Below are 23,961 nucleotides of genomic sequence, written 5' to 3'. Positions count from 1 at the left end.
TTGCACTTTGTTTTACAGATTCTATCATTTCCAAAATTAGTTACGTGTATCTTTTCCCTTTCACCATCTTCAGTAAGGTTGTTTCATGTATTTGTTATAGTTAATTTCTCTTGTTACAGTCTGCATTCTCATCTAAGATTCTCAATCTCCTAAATGATTTTTGCTTAGTTGAATACGTTAAGGTTCACTCTTTAGGCTATAAGGTTCTATTGGTTTTGAGTGATGTATACTGTGATACATTTATCATTACATTATAACACAGCACAGTTTCATCACAGTAAAAAATGCCTTGTGCTTCACTATAACTCTCCCCCACTTCCCTGACCTCCTGGCAACCATCTCTAGATCCCATTACTATTTCTAGAGTTTTGTCTTTTCCAGAAACTCATATAATTAGAATAATATAGTAAATACAATATGCAGCCTTTTCAGACTCACTGCTTGACTTAGATATAGGAATTTAAGTGCTTTCCAAAGCTAATGTGGTTTGGCTGTGTCCCCACCCAAATCTCACCTTGAATTGTAATAATCCATACACATCAATGGCAGGGCCAGGTGGAGATAATTGAATCATGGAGGTGGTTTTCGTCATATCATTGTGGTGGTAGTGAATAAGTCTTACAAGATCTGATGGTTTTATAAATGGGAGTTCTCCTGCACAAGCTCTCTTGCCTGCTGCCATGTAAGATGTGACTTTGCTCCTCATTCATCTTCAGCCATGATTGTGAGGCCTCCCCAGCCATGTGGAACTCTGAGTCAATTAAACCTCTTTCCTTTATAAGTTACCCAGTCTTGGGTATATCTTTATTGGCAGCATGAGAACTGACTAACACAATGCCTTTTCTTAGCTTGGTAGCTGATTTACTTTTTCACTGAATAAAATGTCACTGGATCTACTCCCATTTTTTAATAGAGTCATCTATTGAAGGACATCTTAGTTGCTTCCAATTTTGGTGACCATGAATAAAGCAACTACAAATATGTGTAGGTTTTTGTGCATATATACATTTTCAAGCCAGGAATGTGATTGCTGGATGGTGTGGTAGGTTTATGTTTAACTTTGTAAGAAAATGCCAAAATGTCTTCCAAAGTGGCTGTGCCATTTTTTATTCTCATCAATGAGAATAAGAGTTCCTGTTCCTCTGCACCCTCCCCAGCAAAGATTACTCTCAGGCTTTTTCATTTTTTTTGTTCAGATTGTATTTTAGCCATTCTAATAGGCGGGTAGTGGTATATATGATTGTTGTTTTAATTTGAGATGTCAGTAATGAATCTTTTCACTTGCCATCTGTATATTTTCTTTAGTCAGGCATCTGTTGGTTCTTTTGGCAATTTTTTTACTTGGATAATTTGTTTTCTTATTTTTTAGTTTTAAGAGTTCTTTGTATATTTTGGATACAAATTCTTTATCAGATATGCATTTTAAAATATTTTCTTCTAATCTGTAGCCTGTGCTTTATTCTCATAACAGTGTCCTTCACAGGGAAGAAGTTCTTCATTTTAATGAAGTTTGACTTACTAATTTTATCCTTTATGGATTACACTTTTGGTGTTGTATCTAAAAACTCATGGCCAAACCCAAGATTACCTAGATTTTTGCTTATGTTATCTTCTAGAAGTTTTATAGTTTCTCAGTTAATATTTGGGCTGGTGATCATTTTGAGTTACTTTTTGGAAAGGAGTAAGGCCCGTGTCTAGATTCTACTTTTTGCATGTAGATGTCCAGTTGTTCCAGTACCATTTTTTAAAAGACTTTCCGTTATTGAATTGCCTTTGCTCCTTTGTTGAAAACCAGTTTACTATATTTTGTGAATCAATTTCTGGGCTTCCTACTCTGTTTATTTACCTATGCGATTCTTTTACCAATACCACACTGTCTTGATTACTATAGCTTGAATGTAAGTCTTGAAACTGGGCAGTGTGAGTCCTCAAATTTTATTTTTCTTCTTCAGTATTGTGTTGGCTATTCTAGATCGTGTAACTTTCCACACAAACTTTTGAATAAGCGTGTCAATGTCTACAAAGTAGCTTGCTGAAATTTTGATTAAAATTTTATTAAATCTATATATCAAGTTGGAAATAATTGATATCTTAATGATAGAATCTTCCAATCCATAAAAACAGAATGGCTCACCATTAATTTAAATCTTTTTTATCTCTTTCATCAGTCATAGTTTTCTGCATGTTTTCTTAGATTTATAGCTAAGTATTTCTTTTTTGTTGTTGCTTTCATAAATGGTATTTTAAATTTGTAAATCCAGTTGTTTATCACTATTATATAGGAAAGCAACTAACTTTTCCATATTGAAAAAAGCTCAACATCACTGATAATTAGAGAAATGCAAATCAAAACCACAATGAGATGCCATCTAACACCAGTCAGAATGGCTTTTTTTGTTTGTTTTGAGAGTCTCTCTGTGTCACCCAGACTGGAGTGCAGTGGTGCAATCTTGGCTCACTGCAACCTCTGCCTCCCAGGTTCCAAGCGATTCTCCTGCCTCAGCCTCCCAAGTAGCTGGGACTACAGGTGCCTGCCACCACGTCTGCCTGATTTTTGTTTTTGTATTTTTAGTAGAGATGGGGTTTCACTATCTTGGCGAGGCTGGTCCAGAATGGCTATTATTAAAACATAACAAAATAAGAGATAATGGCAAGGTTGTGGAGAAAAAGGAACAACTATACACTGTTGGTGGGAGTGTAAATTACTTACATCATTGTGGAAGACAGTATGGTGGTTCTTCAAAGACCTAAAGACAGAAATATCATTTGAACCAGCAATCCCATTACTGGGTATATACCCAAAGGAGTATAAATCATTCTATTATAAAGCCAGATGCAGGCATATGTTCATTGCAGCACTATTCACAACTGAAAGACATGGAATCAACCTAAATGACCATCAATGATAGAGCGAATAAGAAAATGTGGTATATATACACTGTGGAATACTATGCAGCCATAAAAAAGAATGCAATGATGTCCTTTGCAGGGACATAGATAGAGCTGGAGGCCATTATCCTTAGCAAACTAACACAGGAACAGAAAATGAAATGCTGTATGTTCTCACTTATAAGTGGGAGCTAACTGTTGAGAACACAGGGACACTTACAAGGGAACAACACACACTAGTGCCTTTTGGAGGGTGAAGGGTGAGAGGAGGGAGAGGATCAGGAAACATAACCAATGGGTGCTAGGCTTAATACCTGGGTGATGAAATAATCTGTACAAAAATCACCCTCGACTCAAGTTTACCTGTATAACAAACCTGCATTTGTACTCCTGAACTTAAAAGTTAAAAAAAAACCTTTTTCATATTAACCTTGTAACCTGTGGCCTTGCTAATCTCACTTAATTTTTCCAGGTTTTTTTTTTTGTTTTTTTGTTTTTTGTTTTTTTTTTCTTGAGACAGAGTCTCGCTCTGTCGCCCAGGCTGGAGTGCAGTGGCGCAATCTCGGCTCACTGCAAGCTCCGCCTCCCGGGTTCATGCCATTCTCCTGCCTCAGCCTCTCTGAGTAGCTAGGACTACAGGCGCCCGCCACCACGCCCGGCTAATTTTTTTGTATTTTTTAGTAGAGACGAGGTTTCACCGTGGTCTCGATCTCCTGACCTCGTGATCCGCCCACCTCGGCCTCCCAAAGTGCTGGGATTACAAGCGTGAGCCACCGCGCCCGGCCATTTTTCCAGGTTTTGTTTGTTTCCTTGAGCTTTCTACACAGGCAATCATGCCTTCTGTAATAAAAGAGAATTTTATTTTTTCCTTCTCAATATGTATATTTTTCTTTCTTTTTGTTGTCGTCTTATTCTAGTTAGCACTTCCAGCACAATTTAAATAAGAATGGTGGGAGGAAACATCCTGTCTTGTTCCCACTTGTAGGGGGAAAGCATCCAATTTCTCACCACTAAGTATGATGTTAGCTGTAGGACTTTGGTAGATCATCTTCTCTTTTTAAATTTTGTTTTCCAAATTTATTTGATCATGAGACCCTTTGTTTAAAGTACATTTATTAATACTTTAATGAATAATAGTGTCCCATAAAAGAGGAAAAACTTCATCATAGTAATACTTGTTCAGGAGTAACAGATCAAATATGTCCTCAAAGAAAAATGATATTAATACTAGGGAAACATGAGGAAAAACATTGGAATGATGTGACCACCTGGTTGCCAAAACAATTTGAGCTGGTACATAAATATCAGGTGTTTTATACCCATAGTTTCTAACCTTCATGTTCACTTGGTTCATTCATTCATAAAATATTTGTTTTTTGTTGTCAAGATTAATGTGAGCTACAGGGTTACAAAGATAAGGCATAATTCTTGCGGTGGAGGAATGCACAATCTAGTGGAGAAATGGAAATTGATTAGTACCCAAACAGTCGACTCCCTTGTATGAAAACATATAAGCACATGAAAATGTCTTCCGAGGGAGGACTTTTCAGGATAAGCATCTCTATGAGTCTAATGCAAGGATCACTTAGCTTTTACTGGGGATTTTGTGGTCAAAAAAATTTTAGACATAGAAAAAACATTTTTAAAAAATAAATCACCCATCATCTACCACTTAAGAAATAAAAGATTACCAACATTTTTGAAGCCCATGTGTACACCCTACAAATGTATTCAAATTCCTCTCCCTCACTGCAAGTAACTATTACTTCAGTTAGGTATTAATCTTTTCCATGAACGTCTCTATACTATACTACATCACCATGTATTCCTAAATAATATATAGTATTTTGGCACAATTTTTAGATTTTATATAAATGAAACCATAATGGATAAAGCCTTCTACAACCTGTTTTCCTCACTCTATATTTGCAACATCCATATTGAAAATAGTACTAACTCATTGTCCCCACTGAATAAAGTTCTGCTGTATTAATATAGCACAATAAATAAGAATAAATTCATTTTCCCCTGGATGACACTTAGGCTGTTTCCACTTCACTGATGTTTCAAAAAATACTGTCATGAACGTTATTACACATGCCTCCTGGGCATATGTGCCAGCGTTTCACTCAGGTATATGCCTAGAAGCAGAACTGCTGCCTGGAAGAGGACATGTAAATTTATCTTTACTAATTTTTGACAAATTGCTCTCCAGAGTGGTTGCTTGGTTTTTATTTCTATTAGCATTGGACAAGTTCCCATTCTTCGTGTTTTTGCCTACACTTTGCCAACTCAATAGCTACAAAATGGTACATGTTGTGGTCCTGATTATTAGAGAAGTTGAGCATATTTTCATGTGTGTGTAAGCCACGTAGTTTTCCTCTTCTGTGAACGTCCAGTTCATAATCTTTGCCAGTTTCTCCTTTGGGGTTATTTATCCAATTATCCTAGATGGTAATTAATCTTTCGATAAATAGACTCCAGATATCTTTCCCAGTCTATACTTAACTTTTTTGCTTTGCTTATTTATATGTTTTGATACAGATAAGCATTTAATATTATGTCATCAAATGCATTACTCTTTTCCTCTGTGGTTTATTCTTTGTCTTGGTTAAAAATTCCTTTTCGACACTGAGTTCATAAAGATATAAAATAGTTACTATTTAAATATAACCTTATATTTAAATATAATCTCATAATTAAAGCTATTAAATTATGTTTTCAAATTTAGGTTTTATTTCACCTGAAATTGATTTTTTTGAGTATGGCTTATTTTGAGCTATAATTATATTTTATTCTAGGGGCTAACTTATTTTCTCTGGGCACTTTATTAAGATGCCCATTTTATCCTAACTGATTTTCCAAAAAGAACTATGTCATATTGTCATATATCAATTTTTCGTATATGTGTATATTTATTTGGGCTTTAAAAGATGCAAAAAAAATTATTTATTAAGGGACAATTTTATAGCTGTCCTTTTGTGGCTTTGTGATTTTTAAAAATCCAAATATCATTATCATTCTTTTATTCTTATCAAGAAAAATATGAACAAATGGGTGAGTGCCAACATGAATTGCCCCAGAAATTCCCCAAGGCCAGGAAACTTACTTTACTTCTTTACTAATCTCTATATTTTTGTAAGGAAATGTTCTATGTTTCAAGAATTTCTTCACATACCCAGACAAAAAATATCAGTATGCGTAGATCAGTCTCAGTTCACTCAGGGAAACAGAGTCATTGTGATACAGAATAAGGGGGCTAGTATAGTGATTATGACTTACCCAGATTTGAGTGTTGCTAAGGGAGTGAAGGTCTTAGTAGGAACTGAAGCTCTGGCACAGGTGAAAAGCCAGAGCTTATGGAAAAGCCTAAAAAATTCCATGCATTTGGCTACCAAAGTGAGAATGCAGTGTGTGGGGGGGTTATAAAGAGGTCAGCAAAGCTGCCATGTCTGTCAAAGCCACTGAGTCTGACCTAGACCCCATCTGACTGCCATGACCTACTGAAAATAATGATGCCTGTTTTACTTCTACCTCCCAAATCTCATATCTCTCTCTCCAATTGAAGGAGATATGGGGAAGCATAGTCTCTAGCATCAAACAAGAAGAGTGCTTGGTGCTGGTGACAATCCAGAAAAATGGGCACAAGTCACCTTTGCAGAGTGGCCATTAATATAAAACATTTCATTCTTCTACAAATACAACCAACTCAACATATAATTTTTTGCCAAAAAGTTTACCACAAATAAGACCCTTTGACTTAACCTTATTTCACAAAATGTGCTCAGTCTCAAGATAAGATATCATAAACAATACCAATAAAGAATGTAAAGTATATAGAAATAACCCCAATAATAAATGCATAAAACCTTTCAGAGAAAATGTTCTAACTATATTAAAGGACATAAAAGAAAATTTGAATAAATTGGGCATTATGCCATGTTTATGCATGGGATGGTTAATGTGGGATAGAGGTCAATTCTCTCCCAAATTAATCTGTCAGTTCAACACACTAGTAATAGAAAGTACAGCTGGAGGCATTTAAAAACTCATTCTAAAGTTTATATAGAAGAAAAGCCAAAGTATAGCTAAGTCAGGCCAGGCACTGTGGTTCTTGCCTAAAATACCAGGACTTTGGGAGGCTGAGGCGGGCAGATAGCTTGAGCTCAGGATTTTGAGGCCAGCCTGGGCAAGATGGTGAAACCCCATCTCTACTAAAAAGTACAAAAATTAGCCAGACGTGGTGGTGCACATCTGTAGTCCCAGCTACTCAGGAGTCTGAGGTAGGAGGATCACTTGAGCCTGGGAGGAAGAGGTTGCAGTGAGCAGAGGTCACACCACTGCACTCCAGCCTGGGTGACAGAGCAAGACTATGTCTCAAAAAAAAAAAAAGGTATAGTTAAGTCAATTTTGAAAAAGAAGACTAAGACAAGGAACTAACCCTACCAGAAATTAACATATATTACTAAACTATAGCAATTCTAAAAAGAGATATGATACCAATACAGAAACAGAAAATGGATTTAGACTAATAGGTTAATAAAATGCAATAGAAGAAATAGAAATAATCCCTGCACATATGAAAATTTTGATATATGATAAAGATAGTCCCACAAAGCAATGATGAAGGAATGGATCGTTCAGTGGACAATGTTATGAAAAACTAGATACGAAGAAAAATAGAGCTGTACTTTTACATTTTAATGGCACACCAAGTGAGAAATCAATGAATTAAAAACCAAATGTAAACATAAAACCACCAAAAAACAGAAGAACATGTAAAATAACGCATTTTTGATCAAATTTGTAGGTAAATATTCTGAAATAGTTATTCAAAAGGCTATAAGTTTTAAAAATGGATTTGACTACATTAAAACCAAGGATTTCCTAAAGTACATAATAAAATAATGGGTAGATTGGAAGACTTGGAGAAGATATTTGCAAACTTTAAAACTAATAAGAAAATAATACTTAGATTATAAAAATAGATCTCTTGACAATAAAGAAAAAGTAAACACAGTAGAAAACTATAAGAAGCTCACCTGACTAACAAGGCCAGAAAAAAGATGCTCAAAACACAATTAGTAGAAAAAATGCTAGTTAAGTCAACAGTGAAAAAATCAATGTGTATTTATTGGAATGGCAAAAATCAGGAAGATGTGTAATGTCTAATGTTGGGAAGCTGTGGACTTGAACACTGGTGCACTGCAAATGGGAACAATAATTAACTGATCCTGCTGGGCCAGAAAGAAGTATGACAGTGTTCAGAAAAATTAAGTATATGTATGTTTTATGTATGTTTTATGACTCAGTGATCCCACTGCTGAATATCTATCTCCCAGGAAAGTTCTCAGAGATTCATAAGGGCATACACTCAAGCATGTTCATTGTGACATTGTTTATGGTGATGGAAATAAAGGGTTTGTTCAATATTTATTTTTAGGGTGAAAGATTTGTAAAATGGAATTGTATGCCATGGAGTACTATGCAGCTCTAACAAGCAACAAAGTAGATGCATACACAATAATGTTGACAGATCTTAAAAACATTGTAAGAAGTGAGCAGAGTGTGATTTATAGTGCAAAATCATTATGTAAATTAAGAACAAATCAATACCATATATTTTACAAGAATATATCTTTAAGAATACATAAATATAAATACATATATGTAAGAATATAAAGCAAACACATTAGATAGAAAAAAATAAAATAAAAAGTCATAAAGCTTTGCATGAATCCATTATGATAATGTGATATGTACTGAAGACTATTATGAGTTCTGTTCTCTGCCCCAATATCAATAGTTAAAAAAAAGAAAAAAAAAATTTTTTTTCTTTTTTTGAAACAGAGTTTCACACTGTCACCCAGGCTGGAGTACAATGGGTGATCTCAGCTCACTGCAACCTCTACCTCCTGGGTTCAAGCAATTTTCCTGCCTCACCCTCCCCACTAGCTGGGATTACAGGCACCTGCCACCACACACAGCTAATTTTTGTATTTTTAGTAGAGATGGGGTTTTGCCATGTTGGTCAGGCTGGTCTTGAACTCCTGACCTCAGGTGATCCACCCACTTTGGCCTCCCAAAGTGCTGGGATTACAGGTGTGAGCCCCTGTGCCCAGCCAAAAAAAAAAAAATTTAAGTGCGTACATACCTTAATCCTGTGGGCTCTCTGGGATGTACTACACAATGACAAATATCTTCTGGTGCAAGGTTAGAGACCAGAACACAGGACTGGATCTAATCTAATAATATTTCTCTCATGTTGGATTTGATTTATTATTTACAACAGACCAAGATTTTAGAGAATTAATTTCCCCATATTCAAGTTTATAGGCTGCTTTAATCCAGTTACAGTTCTTTGTAGCATAACAGAGGCATAGATGGATTTGCTAATCCACCATAATTGAACAGTACTGCTTAGCAGAGTTCAATAAAGGCTGTCTCCTGTGAGATACACAACACTATTCATCCCCCTATGGATGAGATTATCTAATAAAATATAATTGATATGTGCCTCCTTTTATTCTGATGTTTGGTCATATCCTGACAATATTTTTATTCTTTCCTGGTCTATTGTATCCAGTGACTGACTGCTGAAGGTCTGAATGATGAAATTAGTCATTGGTATCATCTTAAAGAAACTCATCACTGACTTCTCCCTATCAGTCCTTCTTACTCACTTCTAGTAGGGAAAACCCAGGCAGAAAAAAAAATGGCAGAGACCGGTTGTACGACTGACTTACAAAGTTAGATTTTCTTTAATGTTTTTGTGTTCAATGAAGACAGTCTCTTCAAAAAATAATTGCCACTAAAACTTAAAGAAAATAGTATTGGCTCAGCCAAAAGAAAAAAAATAGTCATGAAAGTTCCATTCTATCACTCACCAGTCAGAAGACAACTGGAAGAACTTCTCTCAGTTCTTGAAGTCAATTTTTTGAAACAACTTATGCAAAGTGCTATCTATACAAACAAAAATGAACATGATGGTATTGAGAATGGAAACAAAATCGGAGCTAAGGCGTGGGTACTGGGGAAGAAGACTTCTAATATTTAGGAGCAAACAGTTTTAAAATGCAGGTGTTTGGGTTCTACCCCTACCAGGGTCTCCAAAGATCTGTCCCATTTACAAATCTCCCATGTTCTCTAATAAAAATGGGTTTGTTTCAGTCTTCACGGTAGATTGCAAGGAAGATTTATTTATCAGATTAGATGCTGTACTGACAGCTTATGGGCCCCTGCAGCTTTGACTTTCAGTGCATCTGGGGAAATGTTTTTAATTTGTAAAGGGAAATGAAGATATTCTCTTCAGTGAAAGGCATACGCACTGAATTTTCAAACTACCGCTTTCTCGTGGTTCCAGGTGGAATTAAATAAAATGGAGTTTTCACCATCATTCTGGATCATTTTATTGCTAGCTTGACTCTGTTGGACACATATTACTAAGACTTTAATATCTGCAAAAACCCAAGAACACAATGTCAGAATGAGTCACTATTTGTTTATGACAGAGGCTGCTGCTGAAAGCCCCAATCAGAAGTGGTATTTTCAAAGCGAGGGTTGTGGTTGAAAAATGTTCGGAGTGTCTTTCTGAAATTGTTTGCTTCCCCCCACCTTTTTTTTGGAAATGATCTGAGAGACTGTCTACAGCACCTTGAGATTGGAGCTTAAGTACTCCAATCACTCCAAGTGAGTGATCCATGCTTTTGTATTAAAAACATGAATACAACTATATGCCTGATGAAAAGACCATGCCAGTTTCCAACTGGTTTATTCATACTGAATACATATGAGATGGAAAACAAGATTTATGTTAGTGACAAAACCACAGAGAGACAAGAGAAGTGCTGTTTCCGGATACCTCTCCATAAGAGGTTGCTCTGAAACGCAAAGTCTGTTTGCACAGCCACTACCGAGACAGAACCTCTGAGGGCATTTTTCAAATCAGGAGGGAGAGCAAGGGTCCCAGGCACTGTTAACCTGAAGCCCAGTGGAACTTATGGGTCTAGCTTGCAGAGTGCTTTCATCTATGCCAAACCATTTGCAGGGCTCAGCTTTTAATATGGCACCCCTCTAAATGTATTTAATTAATTGTCAAGGTTGAAAGTATTCAATTTGTCAGTTTTTATGAGCAGCCAACCAAAGAAGCAGCTGTTGGTTTCTTTACATGTGCCAGGCAACAACTCAGCAATGGTGGTCTCCATCATTTTGCTAATAGAACGCCTTTTTTTCTAAAATAATAAATAAGTATTCTAAAACATAGAAACCAGTGGGCTTTTACTTATGCATTCATCTGTGGGAAGAAGTAAGGCAGCAGGAACAGAGAATTCCCCATTCAGTTACTGCCCAAGCCAGAAAATGTTTTTGTTTTTCTTGGTTGTGTAATGGAACAGTGGTTCTCCTTAGAAATAGTATTACCACCCTAGGGAACATTTTAGAAATCTATAGGGGAGATTTTCTTTTTAATTGTCACCATGATTAAGAAATCCTAAAAGTGTTTATAAGTCTGGATCTGCAATGAGTTGGATTTTCTCCAAATTTTGGGCTTATCTTTTTCTTTTTAAAAAAAATCTTTCTATGCTATCTAATTTTAAGCATGTGCATGTAGTATTGTTTCTTTTATTTATTTACTTATTTTATTTCAATAGGTTTTTGGGGGTACAAGTGGTGTTTGGTTACATAAGTTCTTTAGTGGTGATTTCTGAAATTTTGGTGCACCCATCATCCAAGTAGTGTACACTGTACCCAATGTGTAGTCTTTTATCCCTCACCCTTCTTCTACCCTTTTCCCAAGTCCCCAAAGTTCATTGTATCATGCTTATGCCTTTGCATCCTCATATCTTAGCTCCCACTTGTGAGTGAGAATATGCAATGTTTGGTTTTCCATTCCTGAGTTACTTCACTTAGAATAATAGTCTCCAACTCCATCCAAGTTGCTGCAAATGCCATTATTTCGTTCCTTTTTCATGGCTGAGTGGTATTCCATGGTGTGTATTTATATATATTAATCACATTTTCTTTATCCACTTGCTGTTAATGGACATTGAGGCTGGTTCTATCTTTTTGCAACTGTGAATTGTGCTGCTATAAACGTGCACATGCAGTGTCTTAAGTCATAGAATGACCTCTTTTCCTTTGGGTAGATACCCAGTAGTGGGATTGCTGGATCAAATGGTAGTTCCACTTTTAGTTCTTTAAGGAATCTGCACACTGTTTTCTGTAGCAGTTATAGTAGTTTACATTTCCACCAGCAGTGTAAAAGTGTTCCCTTTTCACCAAATCCACATCAACTTCTATTGTTTTTTATTTATTTACTTATTTATTTTATTATGGCCATTCTTGCAAGAGTCAGGTAGTATCACATTATGGTTTTGATGTGCATTTTTCTGATCTTTAGTGATGTTGAGCATTTTTTAATATATTTGTTGGTCACTTGTATATCGTCTTTTGAGAATTGTCTATTCATGTCCTTAGCCCATTTTTACAGGGGATTGTTTGCTTCTTCCTTGCTGATTTTGTGTCCAGAATTGGTGGGTTCTTGGTCTCACTGACTTCAAGAATGAAGCCTCAGACCCTCGCGGTGAGCGTTACAGTTCTAAAGGCGGCATGTCGGGAGTTTGTTCCTTCTGATGTTTGGATGTGTTCGGAGTTTCTTCCTTCTGGTGGGTTCGTGGTCTCACTGGCTCAGGAGTGAAGCTGCAGACCTTTGCAGTGAGTGTTACAGCTCATAAAAGCAGTGTGGACCCAAAGAGTGAGCAGTAGCAAGATTCATTGCAAAGAGCGAAAGAACAAAGCTCCCACAGTGTGGAACGGGACCGGAGCGGGTTGCCACTGCTGGCTCAGGCAGCCTGCTTTTATTCTCTTATCTGGCCCCACCCACGTCCTGCTGATTGGTAGAGCAGAGTGGTCTGTTTTGACAGGGTGCTGATTGGTGTGTTTACCATCCCTGAGCTAGACATAAAAGTCCTCCATGTCCCCATCAGATCAGTTAGATACAGAGTATCGACACCAAGGTTCTCCAAGGCCCCACCAGAGCAGCCAGACACAGAGTGTTGATTGGTGCATCCACAAACCTCGAGCTAGACACAGGGTGCTGATTGGTGTATTTACAATCCCTGAGCTAGACATAAAGGTTCTCCACATCTCCACCAGACTCAGGAGCCCAGCTGGCTTCACCCAGTGGATCCGGCACCAGGGCTGCAGGTGGAGCTGCCCGCCAGTCCCGCGCCACGCGCTCGCACTCCTCAGCCCTTGGGTGGTTGATGGAACTGGGCGCTGTGGAGCAGGGGGTGGCACTTGTCGGGTAGGCTCGGGCCACACAGGAGCCCATGGAGGGGGTGGGAGGCTCAGGCATGGCGGGCTGCAGGTCCCGAGCCCTGTCCCGCGGGAAGGCAGCTAAGGTCCCGTGAGAAATCGAGCGCAGTGCCGGTGGGTCCGCACTGCTGGGGGACCCAGTACACCCTCCGCAGCCACTGGCCTGGGTGCTAAGCCCCTCACTGCCCAGGCCGGCAGGGCCCTCCCACTGCTCCGAGTGGGGGGGCCTGCCAAGCCCACGCCCACCCGGAACTCCAGCCGGCCCACAAGCGCCACGCGAAGCCCCAGTTCCCACTGGCACCTCTCCTTCCACACCTCCCTGCAAGCTGAGGGAGCCGGCTCTCGCTTTGACCAGCCCAGAAAGGGGCTCCCACAGTGCAGCGGTGGGCTGAAGGGCTCCTCAAGTGCCGCCAAAGTGGGAGCCCAGGCAGAGGAGGCGCCGAGAGCCAGCGAGGGCTGTGAGGACTGCCAGCACACTGTCACCTCTCAATTTGTTTGTAGATTCTGGATTTTGGTCCTGTGTCAGATGTATATATTGTGGAGATTTTCTCCCACTCTGTGGGATGTCTGTTTACTCTGCTGATTGTTTCTTGTGTTGTGCAAAAGCCTTTTAGTTTAGTTAAGTCCCATCTATTTATTTTGTTTTCATTGCACTTGTTTTTAGGTTCTTGGTCATGAAGTGTTTGCCTAAGCCAATGTCTAGAAGGGTTTTTCCAATGTTATATTCTAGAATTTTTATGGTTTTAGGTCTTAGATTTAAGTCTTTGATCCATCTTGAGTTGATTTTTATATAAGGTGAGAGATGAGGATCCAGCTTCGTTCTTCTATATGTGGCTTGCCAATTATCCCAGCACCGTTTGTTGAATAGGGTGTCCTTTACCCACTTTACGTTTTTGTTTATGTTTTATTTGTTTTGTCAAAGATCAGTTGGCTGTATTTGGCTTTATTTCTCGGTTCTCTATTCTGTTTCATTGGTCTATGTGCCTATGGTGAGGGCAGGGTTAGGCATGTCTGAACTCAGACTCTCTTTGGGTGGGGCTTGCTGAGACTGCTGTGGGGGATAGGGGTATGGTTCTCAGACCAATGGAGTTATGTTCCCAGGGAGATTATGACTGCATCTGCTGTCATGCAGGTCTCCAGGGAAGTGGGGAAAAGCCAACAGTTACAGGCCTCACCCCGCTCCCATGCAGGCCAAAAGGCTAGTCTCATTCCTATTGCCCCACCCAGCAGCACTGAGTTCATCTCTAGGGAGTAGGTGTGCAGGACTGAGAACTTGGCCCAGGCTACCAGCCTCCTGGCTGAGAAAGCAAGCAGGGCTTTCAAGATTCATGCCACCCTGTGCCTGCAGCAACTTCTGTGCTGTGCCTGCACTGGCTATTCACCCCCTCCCCCAGGTTCTGTCCAGGAAACTTCACATTCTGTCAAAATTGTTACAAAGTTAGGCTAGAAGTTTTCTTCTCCCTGTGTTTTTTTCCCAGTTGCTCTGTCAGTCCTCCCCAAGGACCCCTGTAAGACAAAGTCAGAAATAGCTTCCCTGGGGACCAAGAGTGCCCACAGGGCTCTTCCCGCTGCTTCTTCTACCCCTGTATTTTGCTTGGCTCTTTAAGTTTCTCTCAACTCCAGGTAAGGTCACATCCTACTCCTGTGATCTGGACTTTTAGTTTCCCCAGTGAGGGTGTGTGTTCTGAGGCGGACGACTGCCCTTTCACACTTTCACCCTTTGGGCACTCACAGTGTTTTGGCTGTCTCCAAAGGCCTGCAGCAGCAATCCACTTCCTTCAAATGGTCTGTGGATCCTCTTAGCTTTCCTGGTATGTTCCTGCAGTAGTTCTTGGAGCAAAAGTTCACAGTGTGAGTCTCCACACACTGCTCTGTCTGTCCAAGGGGAGCTGCCAGTTAGTCCTGCCTCCTGTTTGCCATTTTTTCCTCTCCTTTTATTTTCTTAACAGTTCCTTTTGATGAGCAGGTGATTTTAATTTTAGTAGAAAAGCCTCATTTATATTTCTAATATTTAGTGCTTTTTATGTTCTGTCAAAAATTATGGCTACCCAGAGTTCACAAAGATAGTCTCCTGTTTTCTTCTAGAATTTTTGTTGTTTCTGCTCCTATGTTTACATTTGTAATATATTTCAAATCAATTTTTATATGGCATAAAATAGAGATTGTGAAGGGTTTTGCATATGGATGTCCAGTTTTTTCAGCACTATTTATTAAAAATACAAAGCTTTTGCTATTGAATTACCTTGAAAATTGTTAAAAATCAATTGATTGCGTATGTGTCTCTATTTATAGGCTTTCAAAAAATGTTGTTGCTGTTTCTCCTTACACAAATATCATATTGTCTACTATGGCTTTATATTGTCTTAATATTAGGTAGTAAGATTCACCTAACTTTATTATTTTTCAAAATTGTTTTTGCTAATCTAAGACCTTTGCATTTCCATATAAGTTTGTGAGTCATCTTGTCAATTTCTACAAAAAACCATGTTAGGAGTTTGATTAAGATGGCTGAGAAAGACAGCAAATCTACAGGGTGAGTAACATGGCTCTGGACTCAGGGTACCTGGATTCAAATGGCTACTCAACTGCTTACTATTTATGTACCCTTGAACATCTGTAATCAGGATATTAATTACATGCCCCCTCTGTGATCAGAATAATTATAAAACATACCTTCTATGGTTGTTGAGAGGATTAAATAATTTGCATATACAACTGCCTACTGGAAATCTCTAATTGGATACATTATAAACATTTCAAATTTGAAATATACAAAACCAAACTCCTGATTTTCTGCCTTTCCTAAACTGCTCCATCTACTGACTTCCTCATCTCAGTATACTAAAATTCCATTTTACCTATCCTCATGACAAAAGCCTTATGGTTTCTTGTACCAGACACCTTGAAATCATCCTTAACTCGTTGCTGTTTCTCATATCAAATATTCAAAATGTCAGCAAATCCTGTAATTTCTACCTTTAAAGATATGAATCTGGCCACTTTTTACAACCTCATTGCAACCACCCTGACATGCTAACCTGGATTATTGCAATAATTTCCTAACTGATCTCTGAGCTTCCACCTGTGTATCCCAAAAATCTATTATCAGCATGGCATTCATTGCATTACTGTGAAGACTTAAGCCAGATCGTGACACTTCTCTGTTCAAAACCCTCTTCAAATAGAAATACCTTCAAAATCTGTTCGTAATCTCCCCGCAACCCCCATCATTATCTGACCCCTTCTTCTGTGACCTTATTTCCTACCATACTATCCTAATACTCTTGCTGCTGCAGCCACACTAGTCTCCCCACTACTTCTTAATCATACAGCACAGCTCTTCCTTTGGATCTTTGCAGTTGCTTTTCCCTTTGCCTGGAAGTCTCTTCCTGCAGATGTTTGCATGGCTTGCTTCCTTACCTCCTTCAGCCTTTGATTCCAATGTCAACTTCTCAGTCAGGACTTCCCTAGCCACCATATTTAAAATTATGTGTATATATTGACATATGCAATATTTCCTAACTTTCAAATTCTAATTTCTTCAAGTACTTTCCATCACTTTATGTATTATATAACTTAGAAATATATTTATTATATGTTCCTCTTCACCCTTATATTAATGGGTACTTGACTTGAGTATAAAGTCCATGAAAAAAAGGAATTTCTTATATTTTGTTCATTCCTATGTTCTAAGTGTCAAAACTGTGCCTGGCATGTAGCTGTTGAATAAATATTGAATAAATATGAATGAATACATGAATGAAATAAGATAATACACAAAAGGAATTTAACACAGTTCCAAGAGCTCAGAAAATTCTTAATAAATGTCAGCAATTATAATTTTAACATGTACACCTGTGTTCAGTTTCCCAGCGTTCCAGAGCATTAAAGAATGTTCTAAGTCTTAGAAGAAGGAAGAGAACTCTTTTATTTCTTTATCGTTGACAGTAGCACTACTTGTGTTTAGTTGGGCAGAAATGCCAGAATGCCCTGGAATTCCACAAGCTGAGAGCTAGCTGTACCTGTCCAGACTATTGCCTACCCAAAGACATGGCCAAAGACAAAAACTTGATTTACTATTACCCTATCTTGAATAAAAACTCACTTTCAAATCCCATCAGCACCTCCAAAATCCTTTCTAATCACTCATTTCTCCAACTCCCCTTACCCTTACCTATATGATACTCCCACACCCATGTCACAGTCTGGTGCTTTCTATGAGTCCCTTTCATTAGGTAAATCTACTTCTTCAAGTCAGGGAATAAAGAACCCAAGATACACCTCCAAAACAGGCACTTGTGGAAACAGTACTTGAGCAACAGCCTTAAAAAGTCTTTCAGTGGCAGAAAGTCAACTAAGTAAATAGGTAGACTCTTCACTGAGCCAAAAATTTTTTGGGGGAAGGAGTTGAACCTAATAGATTCACATACCTTTTTGCTATTGATTTCCCTTTATTATTTATATACTTCCATGAAAATTGTAAATAAGACCAAATTAAACATTTTTCCTAATATAAATCTCCCCAAATTGAAATCTAAGTACATAAATTATTTTCAGACAATTGTGTTACCTCCAGAACTCAGAACTACAGAAATTCAGACTTATTATTAATGAAATCAGAGTATAAAGTTCTCGCAGACCATATGAGAGGAACTTCACTCCTACAATGCAATTCCAGAGCTATAAAATATTATATTCAGAGATCACCTGCACCGCCTTCCCCACTTTACATAAGAGGAATCCAGTTCTCCAAGAAGTAAAAGGCCTTGACCAGGGTCACAGAGTGAGCTAGCAGCAGAACAAAGACTAGAAATGGGGGCTTTCAGCTTCATGCCTGCACTGCTCCCTCATTACCTAGCACCCGTTCAAACCAGGTACTTTCCTTATTATGAGTCCTGAATATTGAACACTATAATTGCACAAGGATATCTGAGTTCATACAGGTTACAAAGACTTAAGCAATCTAATTCAATCTGATGAAAGAGGTGCAATGACTTTCCACCCTGTGCAAGACCAGAAAGAGAGAACCCATAGACAAAACAGCATGTCCTAGATTTGGTTGAAAGGCCTCCACAAATCTGAAGCAGCACACCACTTAGAACATTACTAGCTGTAACAAAGGAAGTGCTTTCTTTTGATTATGTTAAGAGAGCAGGATCTAATCCACATCACACCTGTGATGATAAAGCACTTATTCAGATAAAGAAAGAATAGTACTTCATGCCAGATTCATTGTATCAGGATAGAGTACAAAAAATTCCACAGAATCTGACATAGAGTTCTCATTATGTTAGACTGATGGCTCCTGATATAGAAATATTTTAAGTTATAAATTGTTATTACATACTACACTGCTTCATAATGGAGAGCTATCTGGTATCTAATAGCAATTTTAAGGGACTTAGATTTTAGGTAGCAAGATCATAATCCATAACCCAGAGACAAACAATAATAATTTCGCATGCTCTCCCACAAGAGCTCTTGTATGCTGTCCTCTACCTGAGTTTTTGGAAGCAGGTCAAGAATGGCTTTCCCAGCAGAGGAAAAAGTGATTGCTAAGCTACAATTTAGGGCAACAACACAACTGAATTTCAGTAGCATATACCATCAGGAATGAGTTTTTTCTTCTATTTAATTCTGTAAGCAAAGGCTTCTGTCTGTATTAATTCCCCATAATAATTATGATTACTTGAGCAGCTAAAAACAATTAGGAGGATTATTCTTACATGTGATTGAGGTAACAAAGCTTATGTATTAAAGGAAAAGCAAGAATAAATATAGTGTACATTTTTTCAGGTATGGGTTTAAATTACATCTGGGGATCCAAAAATGAATAAAACACAGTTCTCATTCCTAAGGAATTCAAGCCTAGTTGAGGGATATTGGTGTGTAAATAACAAGTGCTATGCTCTACTGGGAAAAGCTCAGGGTCTACAGTCATACAGATCTGGAATTGAATCCAGCTTTGTGGCTTATGATCTGGGAGACCTTAAGCAAGTTACTTAGCCTCTACTAGGCTTTAGTTTTCTCATTTAAAAACCAGTGTACCTCCCTGGGAGGTACTGTAAGGATTAAAGGTGGTAATGCCTAAAAGGGGCTTAGTACTTCTCCGGGTATTAGTATGTAAGATTATTATTATACAAGCTGAAAATACATAGGTACTATTAGAAATATAAGCAATGTGCCATGAAAGCAATTTATTCAGTCTAATGATTAGACCTCTGGTCTGAACTACACATGCCCTTTATAAAACCAGCACAAATCAAGTGTGTTTTATGAGTTATGTTTTAGACATTTTGGAGCAATAATCATAAGGTTATTACTATTTCAGATCAAAGTGCAATGGCTATGCAAGGGGTAGCCATTTCTCTGAAATTGCCATCTCCAGGACTGATTCAGGAAAAAATACAAATCTATTGTCTGCTTTGCTAAAAGAAAATTGTCTAATGAAAGTAAATCACCAGGAAACCCAATTTACTCTATAGTGAAATTTGGCTTAAAATTAATCTTACTTATACTAGGGCAAAGAGTTTTCTGGAAAAACTACATGGTTTCCTGAAGAAACAGACTCACCTAGAAGTCAGCATGGACCCCAAAGACAGAGTTATTTTATACCTGTGTCATCTTGAACTATCATGCAACGACTTTTTAAAAATAAACTTTTAGAGCAGTTTTAGATTTACAGAAAAATTGCAAAGAAAGAGAATTCTTGAATACCCCCCACCCAGTTTTCCCTAATGTTAATATCTTATATTAGGATGGTGTTAATTGCCACCCTAAAGAAACAAGATGAATCCCTGCCCAAAATATGATTTGAATGTCAAGACCAATGGTGTCACACACGCACACACACACACACACACACCCCAAGAAGTTATGAAAATCTTTTCTATAACGAGATGTTTTTGAAAAGAGCAAGGGAGTCTTCCCAAAATGGTTCCAAATGGCTTAAATAGCCAGAAAAGGAGACAGGCTTAAGATTTTTTAAACTGATACATAATAATTGTATATGTATATGGAATACATCTGACATTTCAATACGTGTCTAAATGTGTAATAATCAAATAAGAGCAATTGACATAACCATCACCTCAAATATTTATCATGTCTTTGTGCTGAGAACATTCAAAATCCTCTCTTCTAGCTATATTAAAATATACAATAAATTATGGTTAACTATAGTCACCCTCTATGCTACAGAACATTATAACTTATCTAACTATAATTTTGTACCCATTAACCATCTTCTTCCCACCCTTTCCCCCTACCCTTCCCAGCTTCTTGTGACCACTATTCTACTCTCTATTTCTATGGGATCTACTTCTTTAGCTCTAACATATGAGTGAAAACATGTGATACTTATCTTCTGTGCTTGCCTATTTCAATTAACATAATGTCCTCCAAGCTCATTCATGCTATTGCAAATGACAGAATTTCATTATTTTATAGCCAAATAATATTTCATTATGTATATGTACTAGATTTTTAAAATTCATTTGCCTGTCAATGGACAGTTAGATTGTTTCCATATCTTGGCTATTGTGAGTAGTTCTGCAGTAGCCGCAAATAAAGATCCTGCACAAAGCCTTAGGGCTCTGAAAACCTCCAGAAATAAAGCCAATTGACTATACTCAAATTATACCACAGTTAAGGGGACATCAATATTCCCAGATAAGAAAGAAAAAGCACAAGAATTTTGGCAATTCAAAAACCCAGAGTGTCTCCTTACCCCTTATGACCACAATAGCTCCCCAGCAATGTTATCTAGCCAAAAAAAATGGCTAAAAAGACAGACAAGAACTCAAAATCTCAACGCAGTTCATCAAGATTCAGGAGAAAGTTGAAACCCGATTTAAGGAATCTAGGGAACCCAAGAAAATGATTCAAGAGCTGAAAGATCAAATAACCATTAAAAAAAAAACCAATCTTATGGAGCTGAAAGACTCACCACAAGAATTTATAATGTAATTGAAAATATTAACAGCAGAATAGACAAAGCTGAGGAAAGAATTTCAGAGCTCAAAGACCAGTTCTTCAAATCAGCTCAGACAAAAATGAAGAAAAAAGAATAGAAAAGAATGAAGAAAACCGTTAAGAAATATGGGATTATGTAAAGAGACCAAACCTGCCACTCATGTGTGTCCCTGAAAGAGACGGAGAGAGAGCAAGCAACTTGAAAAACATATTTGAAGATAATGTTCATGAACATTTTCTCAACGTCACTAGAAAGATCAAAATTCAAATTTAGGAAATTCAGAGAACCTCTGCAAGGTATTATACAAGATGAACATCCCCAAGACAGTAATCAGATTCTCCAGGGTCCAGGTCCTATAGAAGTAGAGAGTAGAAAGAAATAACATTAAAGGCAGCTAGAGAAAAGGGGCAGGTCATCTACAAAGAGAACTTCATTGGGCTAACAGTGGACCTTTCAGCAGAAACCCTACAAACAAGAAGAGAATGAGGGCCTGTATTCAGGATCTTTAAAAAAAGAAATTGTAACCAAGAATTTTATATCTAGCCAAACTAAGCTTCATAAGTAAAAGGAGAAATAACATTTTTTTTTTTCAGACAAGCAAATGCTAAGGAAATTTGTTACATCAAAATATCCCTTACAAGAGGTCCTAAAGCAGTGCTAAACATGGAAACAGAAAACATTACAGTGACCACAAAACACACATAAGTACATAGATCATTGACACTATAAAGCAACTACACAATCAAGTCTACATAACAATTAGCTAACAACATAATGACAGGATCAAATCTGCACATATAAATATTAACCTTGAACATAAATGGGCTAAACATCCCACTTAAAAGACACATAGTGGCCGGGCGCGGTGGCTCACGCTTGTAATCCCAGCACTTTGGGAGGCCGAGGCGGGCGGATCACGAGGTCAGGAGATCGAGACCATGGTGAAACCCCGTCTCTACTAAAAATACAAAAAATTAGCCGGGCGTGGTGGCGGGCGCCTGTAGTCCCAGCTACTCGGAGAGGCTGAGGCAGGAGAATGGCGTGAACCCGGGAGGCGGAGCTTGCAGTGAGCCGAGATCGCGCCACTGCACTCCAGCCTGGGTGACAGAGCGAGACTCTGTCTCAAAAAAAAAAAAAAAAAAAAAAAAAAAAAAAGACACATAGTGGCAAGCTGGATAAAGAAACAAGACTCAACTGTACAATGTCTTCAAGAGACCCATCTCACATTCAATAACAACCATACACTCAAAGTAAGGGATGGAGAAAGCTCTGTCAAACAAATAGAAAAGAAAAAAGAGCAGGGGTTGCTATTTTAATTTAAGACAAAACTGACTTTAAACCAATGATTATCAAAAAGGACAAAGAATGGCATTACATAATGATAAAGGGTTCAACTCAACAGGAAGACTTTATTATCCTAAATATACATGCACAGAACACTGGAGCACCAAAATTTATAAAACAAGTTCTTAGAGACGTATGAAGAGAGTTTAAAAATCACAAAATAATAGGAGACTTCAATGGCCTACTGACAGTATTAGATAGACTGTCGAGGCAGAAAACTAAAAAATATTTTCGGGACCTAAACTTGAGACCTGACTATATGGACCTAATAGCCGTCTACAGGACACTCCCCTAGACAACATAGTATACATTCTTTTCATTTGCACATGGCACATACTGTAAAATCAAGCACATGCTCAGTCATAAAGCAATTCTTAATAAATTTTTTTAAAATATTAGAATTATAACAACCACACTCTCAGAATGCAACACAATAAAAATATAATTGAATACTAAGAAGATCTCTCAAAGCCATACAATTACATGTAAATTAAATAATCTGCTCCTGAATGACTTTTGGGTAAACAATAAAATTAAGACAGGAATCAAGAAATTCTTTGAAACTAATGAAAACAGATAGAAGATATCAGAATCTCTGGGACACAGCTAAAGCAGTGTTAGAGGAAATGTTATACCACTAAATGCCAATGGGAAGAATGTGTATTCTGTGGCTGTTACATTGTTAGATTAAATGTTTTGCAAATATCAGAGGCCCATTTGGCTTAGAGTATAGTCTAACTCTGATGTTTCTTTGTTGATTTTATGTTTAAAGTATTTTTCCATTTTTGAAAGTGGAATGAAGTCCCCTAATATAATTGGATTACATTCTACCTCTTCCTTTATATCTAATAATACAGGCTTTATATACTTGTTCCACTATTGGTTGCATATATGTTTACAATTATTATATCCTCTTACTGAATTGACAATTTTATCATTACATAATGACTTCTTTATCGCTTTATAAAGCCTTTGACTTGAAGTCTATTTTATCTGATATAAATATAGCTATTCCTCCTAGCTCTCAGTTTTGATTTGCATGAAATATCTTTTCCCTTCCCTTCACAATTTGTCTATGTGTGTCCTTATAGGTGAAGTGAGTCTCTTAAAGGCAACATATAATTAGGTCTTATTTTTTAATCTATTCTACCACTTTATATCTTTTATTTGGAGAATTTAATTTATTTATACTCAAGGTTATTATTAATAGGTATAGATTTACTTTTGCAGTTTTGTTAATTGATTCCTAGTTGTTTTCTGTAATCTTTTGTTCACTTCTTCCTCTTTTGCATTCTTCATGATTTAATGGTTTTCTGTACAAGTAGGCTTTGGTCGTTTTCATTTTTTTGTGTATCTAATATTAGTTTTTGCTTTGTTTTCATCCTGAGGCTTGCATAAAAAATCTTATAACAAGTTAATTTAAACTGGTAAGAGCTTAA

This window comes from Symphalangus syndactylus, chromosome 4 (genome assembly GCF_028878055.3).
Source record: "Symphalangus syndactylus isolate Jambi chromosome 4, NHGRI_mSymSyn1-v2.1_pri, whole genome shotgun sequence".
NCBI classification, from domain to species: domain Eukaryota; kingdom Metazoa; phylum Chordata; class Mammalia; order Primates; family Hylobatidae; genus Symphalangus; species Symphalangus syndactylus.
The sequence above is the reverse complement of the archived record's forward strand: the minus strand, read 5'-3'. Positions refer to the sequence as shown.